This window comes from Sturnira hondurensis, unplaced genomic scaffold (genome assembly GCF_014824575.4).
Source record: "Sturnira hondurensis isolate 20B ecotype Veracruz unplaced genomic scaffold, ASM1482457v3 Scaffold0002840, whole genome shotgun sequence".
Classification (NCBI taxonomy): domain Eukaryota; kingdom Metazoa; phylum Chordata; class Mammalia; order Chiroptera; family Phyllostomidae; genus Sturnira; species Sturnira hondurensis.
The window spans coordinates 3,683,127-3,701,464 of NW_028075471.1; the positions used below are offsets into that span (position 1 = coordinate 3,683,127).

General features: G+C 43.3%; 1 protein-coding gene and 1 pseudogene across 1 annotated transcript in view; one reads left to right on the forward strand and one right to left on the reverse strand.

Moving 5' to 3' along the window:
• The window catches only part of ARHGEF3 (Rho guanine nucleotide exchange factor 3), a 274,023-nt gene that overhangs the window by 234,910 nt on the left and 20,775 nt on the right, over window positions 1-18,338 (reverse strand). The gene's annotated exons all lie outside the window — the stretch shown is intronic.
• On the forward strand, window positions 698-5,314 carry LOC118983609 (lysine--tRNA ligase-like; annotated as a pseudogene).

Genomic DNA, 18,338 nt, shown 5'->3' on the forward strand with positions numbered 1-18,338 from the left:
CGTTAAAGTAATAACTTACAGACAGCTGAAGTCAACATGTTTGGTTTTTCTGAAAGGAGACCACTTTGTGAAGAACATGAGTATTTCTCTAAAATTATTTGTCAGAAGAGAAAAGACCTTCAACAGTCCCATTTATTTCCCAGGACAGTTTATTTTCCCCCCATTACTAGGAGCCTTCATTATCTCAACATTCTAGCACTCATATAGATAAATAATCTTTTAATGTCTTTCTTGTTAGACCTAGAACTCTGCATAGTACCTCCTTCCCACATTCTCTAGCATCCAGGATAACAGAAGAAAATAAGATTTGTAGCAGGAATGATGGCTGGTCCACACAGCATCAATTCTTAGCCTTAGTACTACCTCAAGATTTTCACTATATCAAAGAATAATGTGGCCCTGGCTAGGGGCTTAGTTGGTTGAAACATCGTCCCATACACCAAAAGGTTGCTGGTTCGATCCCTGGTCAGGGCAAGTATGGGAGGCAATGGATCAATGTTTCTCTCATTGATATTCATTTTTTTCTCTCTCTCTTTCCCCTTTCCTCTTTTCCTAAATTCAGTAAGCATCCCTCAGGTGAGAATTAAAAAAATAATAATGTGAAATGCTAAAAGTTAAAAATAAAATCAAGACACATCAGTTCATTGTAACTTATTTTACATGCTTTTCTGCTCCTTCAGAAACAGATTCAATGGCCATGACGATTTCAGAGAGTGAGGACATTTGTGGTTCCTGGCATGTAGGAGACACGCAGTCATTGTTTTGAATGACTGAATTCCAAAGTGGCTGGAACTGGGAAAAGGTGCTCAAGAGTCTGCTACAAAGGGGAAAGAGAGAGTAAATTTTCTTAGGATATAATTTTTTAGATCAAGCACCTTTCCTGACCACAGTGGCATGAAACTAGAAATCAACTACAGGAAGAAAACAGGGAAAACACACAAATATGTGGAGACTAAACAACGTGCTACTAAACAACTAGTGGATCAAGGAGGAAGTCCAACCAAAAATTAAAAACTGCCTTGGAACAAATGAAAATAAAAACCCAACTTTTCAAAATATATGGGATGCAGCAAAGCACTTGTAAATGAGAAGTTCATACGTTTACAGGCCTCGCTCAAGAAGCAAGAAAGTTCCCAAATAAACAATGTAACTGCACCTAAAGGAACAAGAAGGAGAAGAATGGACAAAACCCAAAGTAAACCGAAGGAAGGAAATAGTTAAGATCACAGAGGAAATTAAAAAACAGAAAGATAAACAAAATTAAGAGCAGGTTCTTTGAAAAGACAAACAAAATAGACAAATCTTTAGCCAAAATCATCAAGACAAAAAGAGAACCCAAATAAATAAAATAAAAACTGAAAGAGAAGTTACAACTGACACCACAGAAATAAAAAGGTTCATTAAAGAATACTGTGAACAACCAATAAGTTTAAAAATCTAAAAGAAATAGATTTCTAGAAGCATATAATCTTTTAGGACTGAACCAGGAAGAAATAAACTACCTGAGGCCAATTTCTGGAAATGAAATTGAAGCGGCAATCAAAAATCTCCCAACAAGTAAACGTCCAGGACCAGACGGTATCACAGGTGAATTCTACTGAACATTCAAAGAAGAATTGATACCTATCCTTCTTAAATTATTTCCAAAAGTCACAAGGAAGGGATGTTTCCAAAACCATTTTATGAAGTTAGCATTACCCTGATACCAAAACCAGATAAAGACATCACAAAAAGAATTAAATTTAAAAAAAGACATTATGAAAAAAGAAAATTACAGGACAATAAAGAGGTGCCAAAATTCACAACAAAATACTAGCAAACCAGATTTAACAATACATCAAAGGATAATTCACCATGACCAAGTGGTGAGCTCAGATACTGGTGATCACTAGCCCCAAGTGCTCCACCAAGGGACACAAGCTGCTGTGAGGCTTGTTAGGGGGTCCCTGCCCCAAACCTGATGGTCAGAGTGGGGGCAGGGGGAACTGTGACTGGGCCAACTTGCTCCTTTCATAGCACTTCACAAGGACAAGCCACTTTCTCATAAAAGAAATGAGCTTAAAAGATGCCTGAAAGTCAAGAAGAAGGTAATGAAGAGGGAAGCCAAGCAGAAGGAGCCAGTGGGAAACAACCAAGCCAGGCCATTGCTGTGGCCACCAACCACACCACCAACAATGTTACGGTACCAAAGAAGAGGGCCTTCACTCAAACTAATACCCAAGGTTGACAGCCAAGCAGTGCGCCAACTAAAGGTCAACTGGGCAGACTCATACCCACACATGTTGTATGTCACTTCCTCACTTCATCCAAGAATACAGTTACTTGTAGCCTGGGGACCACCTGAGTGACATCCCCTTAAAGGTGGCAGGTAGGATTCATGTCCAAAGAGCTTCTGGGGAAAAGCTCATCTTCTATGACCTTTGAGGAGAGGACATCAAGTGGCGAGTCAGAGCCAATTCCCAGAATTATACATCAGAAGAAGAATGTATCTGTATCAATAACGAACTGTGTCAAGGAGACAAAAGGGAGAATCCTGGGAACACCAAGAATGGTGAGCTGAACATCATTCCCTACAAGATCACACTGCTGCCTCCTTGCTTGCATCTGTTGCTTCGTTTTCACTTGACCTCAAAGACAGGAAATCATAGTACCATCAGAGATACTTGGACTTGATCCTGAGTGGCTTTGTGAGGCAGAAATTTACCATCTGCTCTAAGATCATCACATAGTATATAAGAAGTTTCTTGGGTGAGCTAGGATTCCTAGAGACTGGAACTTTCCTGATGAACTTCATTCCAGGGGACACAGTGGCCAAGCCTTTTACCACCCACCACAATGAGCTGGACACACATTTTTTTACATTTTTAATCCTCCCTGAAAATATGTTTATTGATTTTGGAGAGAAAGAAAGAGGGGGAGAGAGAGAGAGNCTGGTGATCACTAGCCCCAAGTGCTCCACCATGGGACACAAGCTGCTGTGAGGCTTGTTAGGGGGTCCCTGCCCCAAACCTGATGGTCAGAGTGGGGGCAGGGGGAACTGTGACTGGGCCAACTTGCTCCTTTCATAGCACTTCACAAGGACAAGCCACTTTCTCATAAAAGAAATGAGCTTAAAAGATGCCTGAAAGTCAAGAAGAAGGTAATGAAGAGGGAAGCCAAGCAGAAGCAGCCAGTGGGAAACAACCAAGCCAGGCCATTGCTGTGGCCACCAACCACACCACCAACAATGTTACGGTACCAAAGAAGAGGGCCTTCACTCAAACTAATACACAAGGTTGACAGCCAAGCAGTGCGCCAACTAAAGGTCAACTGGGCAGACTCATACCCACACATGTTGTATGTCACTTCCTCACTTCATCCAAGAATACAGTTACTTGTAGCCTGGGGACCACCTGAGTGACATCCCCTTAAAGGTGGCAGGTAGGATTCATGTCCAAAGAGCTTCTGGGGAAAAGCTCATCTTCTATGACCTTTGAGGAGAGGACATCAAGTGGCGAGTCAGAGCCAATTCCCAGAATTATACATCAGAAGAAGAATGTATCTGTATCAATAACGAACTGTGTCAAGGAGACAAAAGGGAGAATCCTGGGAACACCAAGAATGGTTAGCTGAACATCATTCCCTACAAGATCACACTGCTGCCTCCTTGCTTGCATCTGTTGCTTCGTTTTCACTTGACCTCAAAGACAGGAAATCATAGTACCATCAGAGATACTTGGACTTGATCCTGAGTGGCTTTGTGAGGCAGAAATTTACCATCTGCTCTAAGATCATCACATAGTATATAAGAAGTTTCTTGGGTGAGCTAGGATTCCTAGAGACTGGAACTTTCCTGATGAACTTCATTCCAGGGGACACAGTGGCCAAGCCTTTTACCATCCACCACAATGAGCTGGACACACATTTTTTTACATTTTTAATCCTCCCTGAAAATATGTTTATTGATTTTGGAGAGAAAGAAAGAGGGGGAGAGAGAGAGAGAACATCAATGTGAGAGAGAAACATCTATTGGTTGCCTCCTACCTGTGCCCCAACTAGGAATCAAATCCGCATCTGACCTAGATCTGTGCCTGGACTGGGGATGGAATCCACAACCTGGTGGTGTATAGGGCACCACTCCCATGACCTGAGCCACCCAGCCAGGGCTGGACATGAATTTATATATGAAATTGACCCAGAACTCTACTATAAGATGGTAGCATTACCATCTATTACCAACGTGTTTGGTGGCATTGACCAGGTTTCCAAAATTAGATGCCAGTTCCAGAATGAAGGAATCAATCAGCTTCACAATGCTGCATNTCTGACCTAGATCTGTGCCTGGACTAGGGATGGAATCCACAACCTGGTGGTGTATAGGGCGCCACTCCCATGACCTGAGCCACCCAGCCAGGGCTGGACATGAATTTATATATGAAATTGACCCAGAACTCTACTATAAGATGGTAGCATTACCATCTATTACCAACGTGTTTGGTAGCATTGACCAGGTTTCCAAAATTAGATGCCAGTTCCAGAATGAAGGAATCAATCAGCTTCACAATGCTGCATTCGCCACCTGTGAGTTCCACGCGGCCTACACAGACTATCACAATCTCACAGAAAGCACAGAGAAGATGACTTCTCCATGGGATGCTGACGCCCATTACAGGCAGTTATGAGGTCACCTGCAGTCCAGATGGTCTGAGGACCAAGCCTATGAGATTAACTTCATCCCACTCTCCCGGAGAAGCAGCACAGTGGAAAAGCTTGAGAAAGCCCTGCCAGAAACTAACCTCTTTGAAACGGAAGAAACTCGCATCGTTCTTGATGATATCTGCGTGGCAAAAGCTGTCGAATGTTTTCCTGAATGTCTTCACTTGAACCACAGCCAGGCTCCCCGATAAGTTTGTTGGGGAGTTCCTGGAAGTGATATGTGTCAATCCTACATTTATGTGTGATCACCCACAGATAATAAGGGTCTGACTAAGTGCTTTGAGCTGTTTATCATGAAGAAGGAAATACGCAATGCCTGCACGGAGCTGAATCACCTCATGCCATGTGGCAGTGGTAGCTTTTCAAAGAACAGGCCAAGGCCAAGGCCACTGGCGATGATGAGGTCATGTTCAGAGATGAGTACTTCTGCACTACACTGGAATACAGGCTGCCCCCCACAGCTGGTTGGAGCATGGGCACCCACCACATCCTCATGTTTCTCACAGACTCCAATTACTTCAAGGAAGTATGTCTGTTTCCTACTATGAACCCTGAAGACAAGGAGAATGTAGCAACTGCTGATACATTGGAAAGTACAACACATGGCACTTCTGTCTAGAAAATAATTGCAAGTCATATAAGTCAGACTTTTTTGTATTTTTGCAAAAGTTCAAGGACTGCAGGGGAGTTCTTGTGTGCCGCTAACCACTTGACCATTGCAGGTCAGAAGTCATCAGAAGAAAGAAGGGGAATTAAGAAATCCTTTCTAGTCCTTGTTACCAAATAAACCACTTGTCTTAAAAAAACAACACAACTCTCAACAAAGTAGGTATAGAAGGAATATATGTTAGCATAATAAAAGGCATATGTATGCACACATATATGAGAAATGCACAGCTAACCTCCTGCTCAACAGTAAAAAGCTGAACGTCTTTCCTCTAAGATCAGGAATGAGACAAGGACGCCCACTGTCATTTCTATTCAATGGAGGACTGGAGGTTCTAGCCAGAGCAATCAGACAAGACATATAGAAAAAAGGCATCCAAATGGGCAAGGAAGAAGTAAAACACTCACTATTTTCAGATGGCATGATACTATAAATAGAAAACCCTAAAGACTCTGCCAAAAAACTATCAGAACTAGTAAACAACTTGAGTAAAGATGCAACATACAGAATCAACACACAGGAATCTGCGGCGCTTCTATATACCAATAATGAATGATCAAATGAAGAAATTAAGAAAAAATCCCCTTCACAATTGCATCAAAAAGTATAAAATACCTAAAAATACATTTAAGAGGTTAAATACCAATACTTTAAAAACTGTTAAGGTGTAAAAGAAATTGAACAAGATATAAATAAATGAAAGGATATAACTTGTTCATGGATTAAAGGATTAGTAATGTTAGAATGTCCTTATTCCCTAAAGTAACATACAGATTCAATGCATTTCCTATTAAAATACCAGCGATACATCTCAGAATTTGAGCAACTATTCATAAAATTTATATGGAACCACAAACAACCCCAAACAGCCAAAGAAGTCTTGAGAAAGAACAAAGTGAGAGATATGATGCTCCCAGATACCAAACTATACTATAAAGCTACAATAATCATGGTAGCTATTTATAGTGCTAGCATAATAACAGACATATGTAGATCAATATAATAGAATGGAGAGCCCAGAAAGATACCCTCGCTCGCATGGTCAATTAATCTAGGACAAAGGAGACAGGATACATTGGGTTGACCCAAAAGAGCTCAGTTGGTTGTTTCCAGCCCCAGTTGTGTTTCGTTGTCTTTAACTTCATCTGAAACTGTTTGTTAGATTGTGTTGTGACAGCAGTCACATCATCAGCACGCATTAAAAAACACTTATTAAAACTGGTGAATTTTTGTGCAGCCATTTTATTATTGCATATGGAAGAAGAATACACAACATCTTTGGTGTATTATGCTTTATTATTTCAATAAAGGTAAAAATGCAACTGAAACACAGAAAAAGAGTAGTGCAGTGTATGGAGAAGGCGCTGTGATTGGTTGAATGTGTTAAAAGTGGTTTGTGAAGTCTCTTGGTACTATCAATATTTTTGGCCAATTTAATTCTTTGCTGTGGGGCCGTGTCATGCACTAGAAGATGTTTAGCAGCACCTCTAGCCTCTACTCACTAGAAGCCATGGCAGGAGATAGGTGATGAACTCAAAATATCCAAATCAATAAAGTTATTGGTGAAAATGAAAAATGTACCTCTTATTTTATGGAGAAAAACTAAATGGACTTTTTGACCAACCCGATATAATAGGGTAAAGACAGCCTCTTCAACAGTGTTGTTGACAAAACTGGACAGACACATGCAAAAAATGATATGGGACCACTTCATCACACCATATACAAATATAAACTCAAAATATATATTAAAGACTTAAATGTTAGACCTGAAACCACAAAAGTCCTAGAAGAAAACATAGGCAACAAACTCTTGACATGCTCTTATCAATATTTTGGATATATCTTATGGACCAAGGGAGACAATAGAAAAAATAAACAAAATGGGACTACATAGATTTGAAAGGTTTTGCATAGTAAAAGAAACCGTCAACAAAGCAAAAAGACAACCTAGTGAATTTCTTCCCATGATACATGCAATAAAGGGTTAATATTTAAAATATATAAAGAACTCATACCAATTAACACCAAAAAAATCCACTTAAAGGATGGACAGAGAACCTAAATAGACATTCCTCCAAAAGGACATGCAGGTGGCCAACAGACACGTGACAGCTGCTCAACATCAGTCCATCAGTAATTAATCATGAGGAAAATGCAAATCAAAAATGTAATGAGATACTACCTCATAGCTGTCAGAACAGTTATCACCCATATATGGTGGCGTGGAGAGAGGGAACCCTCCGCACCGTTGGTGGGGATGCGAATTGCGGCGTCCCCCACGATGGAGAACACTATGGAGGTTCCTCAAAAAATTAAAGACAGGTCTGCCTTATGACCCAGAAATTCCATGTCTGGGTATTTATCCAAAGAAATCTGAAACACTAATGCAGTCCCAGCCTGTGTTGCTCAGCTGGCTGGCGTATCCTCCCATACACCAAAAGACTGGGTGTTTGATTCCCAGGCAGTGCACATGCCCAGTTGCAGGTTCAATCCCTGGTCAGAGTGAAAATGGGAGGCAACCAGTCAATCTCTCTTTCTCTCTCTCTCTCCTTTCCTGTCTCTCAATCTCTAAAATCAATAAGCATCTTTTAAAAATAAAAAGCCCACTAATTTGAAAAGATATATGCATCTCTATGTTCATTACAACATCACTAGTAATAGCTAAATTATGGAAGCAACCTAGATGTCCATCACTAAATGAATGGGTAAAGAAGATGTGGTTAGTATACACACACACACACACACACACACACACACACACACACACACGAGTATGATTCAGCAATTTAAAAAATGGATGAAATCTTGCTATTTATGACAATAAAGAATGGCCCTTGAGGGCATTAGGCTAAGTGAAATAAGTCAGAGAAAGACAAATAGTGTATAATATCATTTATATGTGGAATGTAAAAAAAGCAAAATAAATCAACAGAACAAAACACCTCTATGCAGAAAACAAGCTGATCAATGCCAAAGAAAAGGGGATGGGGAAGGGAAATAAAAAGATAAAATAACGTGGAAGGAAGGAAGGGGGAAAGGAAGAAAGAAAGACAGAAAGCAAGCAAAACTTGGTAGTAGGTTCATAAAAATTTTGGTATTAGCTACACACTTTCCTATATGCTTGAAATATTTTATTAAAAATAGAAATAAGATGAGAACTTTTAAGACAATAAAGTATGTAAAAATAAAATGATAATGAACCCACTATGTTTACATAAATACTCATGTCTTTATCCTCACCCAAAGACACACTTATTGATTTTAGAGAGAGGGGACGGGAGGAAGAGACAGAGGGAAAGAAACAACAGTGCGAGAGAGACATCCATCAGTAGCCTCTCTCATGTGCCCCAACAGGGGACCAAACCCACAACTTAGGTATGTGCCCTGACAGGGAATCGAACCTGCAACCTTTTGGTTTATGGGACAATGCTCCGACCAACTGTGCCACACTGGCCAGGGCAATGTAAATACACATTTTGAATGAAAAATGTGGGGTTTTTGTTTCAAAACCAATAAAACGCCAAAAAAGAGGTGCTCAGAGTCTGCCACTAGAGGGCAAAAGAGAGTAAATTTTCTAAGCATACAATTGTTTTTAACCTGGTCTCAATTTGAGACTCCACTAGAGAGAAACCTAAAAAATATAAGTTGAAGATAAAATTGGACAATTGAAAGCTTTCTGGTAAAACTCTAATGAAATTTCAGGGCTGATCTTAGAGTTCTGAGGACTCCTTTAGTCCAGGCACTAAGGACCTCTGTTTAAAATGGAACTGGGTTACCAGTCCTGGATTATGCATTAATACCCACCAACCATTAACAGCCAGTGAAGGGCAAAGCCCCAGGGGAGACTCTGGGCCCAGGCCAGGTGAGTTCTGACTGAGAGGAGAAGAGGGACACGGGTGTGGGCCCTCCTATGAACAGACCCACGAGACCTCCTTTAGTCGTCATTGTCCCATATCCGTTTTGTGGAGCTAGAAACCGGGCTCCCCAGTTAAGGAAGAGACTCAATGAATGGCATCACCCATCTCCCTATACCCACTCTGGACCCCAGGAGACCACGGACCGCCCCCTCCCGCATTTCTGCATCCACCTTGCTTCAGACACATCCTTCCCCACCCAGCCCTCTATCTTAGCTCCCTCTGTACCCTGAAACCAGCATCTCACACCCAGTCTCCAACCCTGCAGAAGCCACTGCCTCCATCCCCAGCACCCAGGCCTGTGATCCTTGGTTATCTCTGAGCAGTGGAGCCTCTAAAGACCCAGACCCCCATGCTCTTCTCTCTGAGAAGCCTTCCTGACCCCCTCCCATGACCCCCTCCAGAAGAAACCACTCCCTCTTTGTCCCTCAACTCTCAGCTCAGTCTCCTTGCCTGTCCACCCACATGCCCTGTGGGGAGTTCCTTCAGGGCAGGTCCATGTTTGGTCATTTCTGCACAGTCCATGGCCCAGAAGAGACTGGCCTTAGGGAGGGGCTGAAGGCACCAGCTTCTTGGAAGGGGCTGCTATCAAGAGGAGAGCAGCTCATGTTGGGCAGGAAGAGACGCCAAAAACAAACACTGCCCTCTGACAACTGAGCAATGGGCTTGTCTGAGCAAGAAGGACAAAGAGAGAGTGGGGTCTGGCAGCCTCTCCATAAACAGGGCTGACTCCACACAGAGCCGACCCTGGGCAGGTTGTCACAGGAACCCAGAGGAGCTGTTTGTGGGGGCTTTTTCCACGTCCTCCTAGGTCTTTGCCCTGCTCAACAGAGAGGAGCATCCTGGGAGCAAAGTGGGAGGCCCCAATAGTAGACGGGGGTGAGGGGTCAGTGATCCCAGTGTCCCCAGGGCACCCCCACCACACTGTGCTGTCTTGTCATCTCCCCTGTAATTAGAGTTTTATATTTTCACTCTTCCAGGGGCTCCATTCCAACTTAGAATTCCTGGAGGATGCTTGTAACTTGTACAACTTCCACGTTTCAAAAAGCCATGCTCCCTATGAACTCGTGCACAGTTGTAAGCAACATTGTGTGCAGGCTCTTCTGGCCCCTGTTTCCTCACTTGTGAAATGAGGCAGGCAAGACAAAATTACCTTTGATGTCCTGAGTGTGGTGTACAATGCGGTTTTTAAGGCTCTCAAGTTATTCATGCAAAAGCCAAATCGGTAACACCACAAACGCTGCTCGCTTTCCAGTGCCAACGTCTTCCAGTCGACCAAGGCTTCCTGCACACAGACAACTGAAAAACAACCACCCCTCCATTCTGCCCAGAGAACCACACAAAAGAAAAGGGCCAAACACTCTGCACACACAAACATACAAACCCCAATCAGTGAAACTAAACAGGAGGCGGCCCTCACTCAATCATTTGGCAAAGTTGTTACTTGGTAACAGATACTGTTCAATATTTACAAATATTAACACTCATCATATGTGACCAGGAAGGTGGCTTGGCTCCTTCTTTCCCAGCCATCCCGCTTTTTATCCCTTCCTTCCCTGCAGCCAAGAACAACACTGGCTGGATCCTGCTTTCCTGCTGGGGGATCCCTAGAGCAAAGACTGGCCCAGCCCTCAGCAGTGTGTGTGGGAGTAGGGGGAGAAAAGGAGGAACACAGGCAAGCCTGCAGGCCAAACCCTGTGCCTGAGGTCCTCGAAAACCATTCCTCAAGCCATCTTCCCCAAACACCAGCAGAAAGCGAGCAGCCAGCCATTTGGGTTTTCTTGATTTGGCTTTTAACTCAAACTGTTTCAAGAAAAGGCTGATTCAAGCATAGCTTCTGTTTAACCTGCTCCTCCATTGTGGAAGGGGTCATTTCAGGATCCAGAGGAAGTTATGCCCGTGTTTAGGTCCGCGGGCACTCAGAGTCGAAGATCCCACGACACTGGCCCAGGCACACATTTAAGCTGCTGTTCTGGGGCCTCACAATGCTTAGTGTGTATCCATTGGGGGAGAACCTCATCAAACTTTATTACTAGGAAGTCATCAGGGCTGACTTCTCCACTGTTTACAACTAAAGCTCTGCATTTGCTCAGCCAACAGATTAAGTACAAGGATTCTGAGGAGGGTTTTTTTTTTTAAACCAAAAGTCTTTTCCTGGCTGGTGTAGCTCAGTGGATTGAGCATGGGCCTGCAAACCAGATGATTGCGGTTCGATTCCCAGTCAGGGCACACGCCTGAGTTGCAGGCCAGTTCCCCGCAGGGGCCAATTCCCAGCAGGGGATGCACAAGAAGCAACCATACATTGATGTGTCTCTTCCTCTCTCCTTCCTTTCCCCTCTAAAGATAAATACATAAAATATTTTTAAAAAATAAAAAATAAAAAAATAAAAGTCTTTTAATCAATGACATTTTTTAACCCATCACAAATCATTGTTGCTTACTCATCAAATCAACTACTTTGAGAAATACCACTAAAGAGCACACTGTCTAATTCCAAAAATAAGCTCTACGTGATAGGAAGAAATACTATTTTCAGACCATATTGCTCTTCCTCCAGTTAATTAAAAATAACAACTCTTTAAAGAAGAGAACATAACATGTATGTAAACAACAATAAAGAAGTCACTATGTGTATTGTGCTTAATCGTAGTAAACAAGTCCTATTCTGCTCCATGAGTTTGAACCCCAACTCTGTCATGTACTAGCTGTGTGGCCTTGGGCAAATTATTTAACCTCTCCGAGCCTTTGCTTCCTTGGCCATAAAAGGAGGCTAATAAGCAGCATGAGTATCATAAACTAGTTTTGAGGAATCAATGAAAATATCCCACCAAATGCTTAGCCTGCTACCTGCCCTATAGCAAGGGTTCAGTAAACGTTAGCTATTGTGATTATGAATGTGGCTATTATTCACAGGAGCATCCCACACACCCAGAGTCAGAAATGACTTCTCAGTGCATCACACACTCTTGCAATGGCTAGTCAGAGGCAGATTTAGAGTAAAGCCCAGGGTGGGGCCCTCTTTTTCTTAAAGAGGACTCCCCAAATTATATATGCAGCAGGCCCCACAAAACTTGGATCCTTCCCTGATATAGCTAACAACTGATGTTCACTGCCCATCCCTCCCTGATTAATTCCCTCCCTTCTGAATGTGTTGATCCCTCCTATTCATATTTTCCTTATTATGTAACTATAAGCAATAGTGTTTCTGCATGTAAACATTATATAAATGGAATCATACTGTGTATATTTAACCTGTAATATTCTATTTGATAGATTTTTGAGACTTATGCACATTAACACATGTAAGTCATATGTGTTCTTAGCACTTGACTGTATAGATATAATAGCAACTTCTTTGTGCATTCTCCCAGTAATGAATGCTTTGGGTGTTTACAGTTCTTCACTGTTACCAACAATGTTGTAATAAATACACAGCCATGCTTGTTCACATCTCCTTGTAGACCCACACCAGCCAGAGTTTCTCTATGGAATCATGGCTGACACTGATGCATCTTTGTCCTAACTAACGAAATGCAACTTTTTCTCACGATCCACTTAAACATTCTCACCTTCCAGATCTCCCCACCTCTACAGGAGAACACACACCTCAGTTCAGGTCAAAGATGTAGACAGAAATCTACTGAGGATTCCCGAAAGCTTTCCCCCCACCCCGCCCCCCGCCCCGATACAGTGCTTGCTCTCCCTTCTCCCTCCTCCCCTACTGGATCATGGATGTGAGGGCAGGAAATGAGCAGCGATTGTGGGAGCATAAAGACAAAGCCTCACCAAGGGGAAGGCAGAGGTGACAAAAAAGACTTGAACTGTAGCCAGCTGGGTTGTTTAGGTGCTACATTAACCTCTTCCTACCCTTTAGCACTATCTATCATTCTACAAAGGAGCAGCAAGTATTTCCTCACAAAAAAACTAGTTCGTCTTATAGTCTTATATCTTTTTTTTTTGTCTTTAGAGGGGAAGGGAAGGATAGAGAAGGAGAGAAATATCAATGTATGGTTGCCTCTTGTGAGTCCCCTGCTGGGAACTGGCCTGCAACCCAGGTATGTGCCCTGACTGGGAATCGAACCACGATCATGTGGTTTGCAGGCCCGCGCTCAATCCACTGATGTAGTCTTATATCTTAAAACCCAAAGTGAGATTCTTAAATTAAATATAAACTCATAAATAAATATATACATATATTTACGATAATAACAAGACTTCCCTCTTTTATTGAGTTTATTGGGGCAACATTGGTTAAAAATGACAAGATTTTCCATACATAAGTATCAACAGTCCGAACAACCAAACTGGAAAAGGGAACATGCCCACAAACACCTTCTGAGAGCTTGTTAAGAATAAGACAGTGACAGGGAGTGGGACAGAGACAGGGCATGGGAGTGCCTTTGCTGGGGGGCCAACTGCTCTTTTACAGCCTCTTTAAAGCAAATGCCTGTGATACTTCAGAAGATGAAAATCTCTCAGTGCTACAGACAATGCTGAAGATTTTGATGCTACTCAATACCACATTGCACTTGTCTTTTAAGTGACTGATTCATCCTCGTTCGATTGTACACAGTTTATTAACCCTCAAATTCTCCACCACATTTGGTTAGTGAAAGCTGGATGGATTGAATATTCTATCTCCTTATAAGTATTGATAATGTCCTCACACATAAATATTTCCCTTCTGGGTAAGAGGAACCCAGATAAACATGACTCAGGGTAACTTTGTGTTAAAGAGACAAAGCCTTCAGCACATTTTTGCATACAGTTAAAATGGACCCAGTAGAACCTGAGCACATTATGCTAAGTGAGGTAAGTAGAAAAAAAAAGACAATAGCAACAGTGAGAATAGATAAATCAAAGTGCACTTACTATGTGCCAGGCGCTGTTCTAGACACTTCACATATGTGACTTTAATTAAATCTCAGGAAAAGGGAAAGTACTATATCGCCTCCACATTAGATGAGGAGAACTTAAAGAACGCCAGCATCACAAACCTGGTGAGGGACTGAGCCAGGCTCTGTGAGCTTGGTCCTGCAGGTCATGTGTTGGTGTGGTAGGCTGAATAACAGCCCCAAAAGATGTCCTTGTCCTAATTCCTAGAAGCTGTAAATGTGTTACCTTGCATGGAAAAAGGAACTTTACAGATGTGATTAAGTTAAGGATCTTGAAGTGGGGAGATGATCCTGGATTAGCTGGGTGGGACCAATGAAAGCAAAGGGGTCCCTATAGGAGGGAGACCGGAGGGTCAGAGCAGCAGTAGAAGTGATGGAGCAGAGGCTGGAGGGAGGCAAGGAGGGGGCTACAAGCCAAGGACCGCAGGAAACCTCTAGAAACTGGAAAAGGCGAAGACACGGATTCTCCCCTAGAGCCTCCAGGAGGAGCCAGCCCTGCCAACACCTCGCCTTCAGCCCAGTGAGACTGATTTTAGACGTAGGAAACTAATACAGTAGCTAAGTCTCCCCCCACCTCTCTCACACACACATGCATACAACACAGTCCTTGCCCTCAAGGAGCTCATTCATCCAGAGAGGGAGACGGGCAAGTTGCCACCGTTCCTAAACTTTGGGTGGAATAAAAGTTGCAGAACACCCACAATAAATGCTAGGGGGACCTGGGGAAGAGTTTGGGGACCACATAAGTGGGCCCCTGACCATCCTGGCAAATGTCCTTGTCATCTACAACCGGTTAGAAAACCCAGGGAGATAATGACGGTCTGGAAGCACTTACTAAAGGATTTTTCAGTGGATTCACTTTTTAACGGATCCGCCCTGATAATGTTTCCACATCTGTAAGAGACAAAAACTTGGCAAGGGAAAGGGTAACACCCTCACAGCTTCCTTCCTGGAACCCTTTGGTGGCTTGTCTGGCTTTACCAGCCAGGTCCTCCTGCTGTTCGCTTCACTTGGGCCCCTTGCTCCTTCAGACATTTCCTTTTTCCCTGGCCAAGGTCAAGTACATATTGAATTATTCTAATGTAAGAGAGACAGCAACATGTTCAACTACAGATCCCCTTTCAAGTAACTGCCTCCCACCTATACCAGTCCCCCAGGCATCTTCCCAGCCAGTCAAGCAAACTGAGATTTCATAACATACCTAGTGCAATCTATGGATCCCTGAAATAAATGGGGGTGCAAAGAGAGAATAGATCTCCTCTTTATAAGAGGTTTCCCTTAGATTCACAAAGGAGCCTTGCCTTCTAAAAATGCAGACTGTATAAGGTCATATTTTTATTTTAATTCACTATTTTAATCACTTTAAAGTGAATAATTTGGTGGCATTTAGTACATTCACAATGGTATACAACCATCACTGTTATCTAGTTCCAGAACATTTTTATCACCCCAAAGGGAAACCCTGTACCCATGAAGTACTCACTCCCCATCTACTTCTCCTCCCAGCATTTTACGTTACACTGTTGGGCAAAAGATTCTGCTTCCTCTGGGCATCTCATATGTGAAACACACATGGCTTCAGAATTTGGGGGTGAAATATGCATGAACATGCAGGAATAACTGAAGAGAAATCATGATGAGTATTTATTGAGTACTTAATCTTGATTATGCTAACAAACCTTTCACAGGTACTATATCAAACCCATCTGACAGATGAGAAAATTGAGGCCCAACCACAGTCCACAAGCACCAGAGCAGAATAAGGGCCCAGGGAGACAAGCACTAACTTCAACAGTGGAAATAAACCACCTGCCGCCTGAGTGCTGCCTGCCCCCCACCCCACACACTGTCAAATGTGACAAAGTAGAAGAGTACCACTGATGAGGCCATACTTACCGCACAACAGAAAACCCCAACATGAATAACAAAGACACGGAGATGTCCGTCAACCAAGTCAAGCATTCCAACTGCCGGACAACCTGTCCCTCCTGTCCCATCAGCTCTGTCTGCAGTCCACACTCGGCCTTGTCTAGTGGCTGAGGGTAAAGAGGCTGAGCTGCAAACTAGGTCCTCGAAGGAGCGAGGACATCACCTCCATGAAGCTCTGTTCCCTGACATGTCAAAGATGAAGAACAACGTTTGCAGTGTGCCATCACGACAAGTATTTTACCATAACTTGGCACAAAAACAGAAGGCTGTCGGCTCCGGAATAAAAATAACTCCTCAGATTTACTTGCCAAACACTTCCTAGTATGCAGAGTTTTTTACATGTATCATTTTTTGTTTGGGATCAATGTCTCCTTAGGAAATGAGAAGCACGTAACAGGAGAGACGGATACACAACATACAGCCTTCAAACCAATAATTAACTTACCTGTGACACTGCGTATGCATAAAGGCCAATTACCCCGATAACTGGAAATAAAGTCACCCAGCACCTGGTGTTCACTTGGTACTTAATAAATGTTAAATGAATACTGAATTAACAGGAACCACTTTTAATGGGATCTGCCACTTCCCTTGCTCCCTTGCTTTGAGCCCCGCAGAGCAAGTGTATATATAGAAACAACCCAGCCACACATTCAAGTAACGTGAGAGCAAACCACCGAGAAGCCCAGCAATGCCCACACCTGCCAGGCGAGCACCCAGCTGCTGGGGTCAGAGACCAGCACAAAGTACACGTGGAACCTCCACACCGACAAGACAGATTTCAGTTGTTTTTCAACAAACCACCAAATTGGCTAATGGCTTCCCTCGAAGAAACCCCACACCTTCTGCCAAGAGACAAGGAACTCATTAGGCGGAGCTCCATCCTCCCGGCTCCTTTGTCAACAGGCCTCAGAAAGCAGGAGCCCACTTGCTGACAGGCGGCATCCGGGGATGATCAGATTTCTATCAGTCACGACACATGGCATTTCTCTCTGGCTCCAATTCAGGACCCCACCCCACCCCCAACAGGCAGCTCTCAGCTTTTACTACTTCCTGAACAATCAGGCCTTTAAGAAAACGGTCATGTATCAGTGGCACACACATCACCAGCACAACCGCAGGTTCAGTGTCCTGCCTGCCCCCGAGAGCCCCTCAAACACAGTCATGCTTTCTCACGCCCACCTGCTCTCAAGGAAAAGACCACAAATCCATCACCAGCCATCGAACCAACATCTCCCCCAGACCATGAACACCACAGGAATCTTCCTCCTGGTAGTCAGAGTTTTTCCCTCAGCTTTAGGGCACCACCCTGCTTAGGACTCCGTAAGCTCAAAACCACAAAATCCTGGTGACTCCACTTATACAAAGACAGAAGTCAGGATAGTGCCCTCCCCACCCCCCATAGAGAGAGCCACAGGAGCGCTGCCGGGCATTTCATTTCTTGGTCTGGGCGCTGATTGCAAAGGTGCATTTGGTGTGTGAAAACCCAGGAAGCTGTGTGGTTATTTGTAACCTTTTCTGCATGTATGTTACTTGCCTATAAAAAGTTAATATGTAAACTGCTGATTCTCAGTTTGTTGTAGAACTTTAGGGGCTGGAGGTAGGGGCTCAATCACACCACAGAAATCACAGACTTTCTTTCTCAATAGCCTGAAAAACCAGTTGCTCCTACTGTTGAGAGTCACAGACTGCACTGGTTTCAGAAACACATCCAACAGCCCTGAGGAAGAAAGGCAGCCACCAAAGAGCTGCCGTTGCACATCCCTCCTGCTGAGGCTGAGCTGGAACTGGTTTGTTTATTCCAAGATCAGGCTTGGACAGGAGCACTTGGTCTTCCAGATGCAAGCAGGCGGCCAGCACCATTTTCTGTAGAACCTTTTTTTTAATGCCTTGGTTGCTCAAAGGAGATGATGGGTGCTTCAACTATAACACACACCATTTGTGTTTTTTTTTGTTTTTTTTTAACAGAGGTCATGACTGAAGCACGTGCCCCACCCCTCCCCATTTACCTCCTTTCTTAGCCTCTTCCTGGCTGGACAGGCACAGGTGTGTTTCGGAAACTCGGCTGCTCATGAGTCACCCTCCTGAAGGCTGCTCCTGGATCCTGATCAATTTCCTTCAAGAGACTGACTGGTGTTTGGGGTTCACAGTATTATAACTTGCAAAAATAAAACTCTCTTTTTTTATGAGCAGAATGAACAGCACATGAGGCTCTGGCCCCTCCTCCCCTCCTGC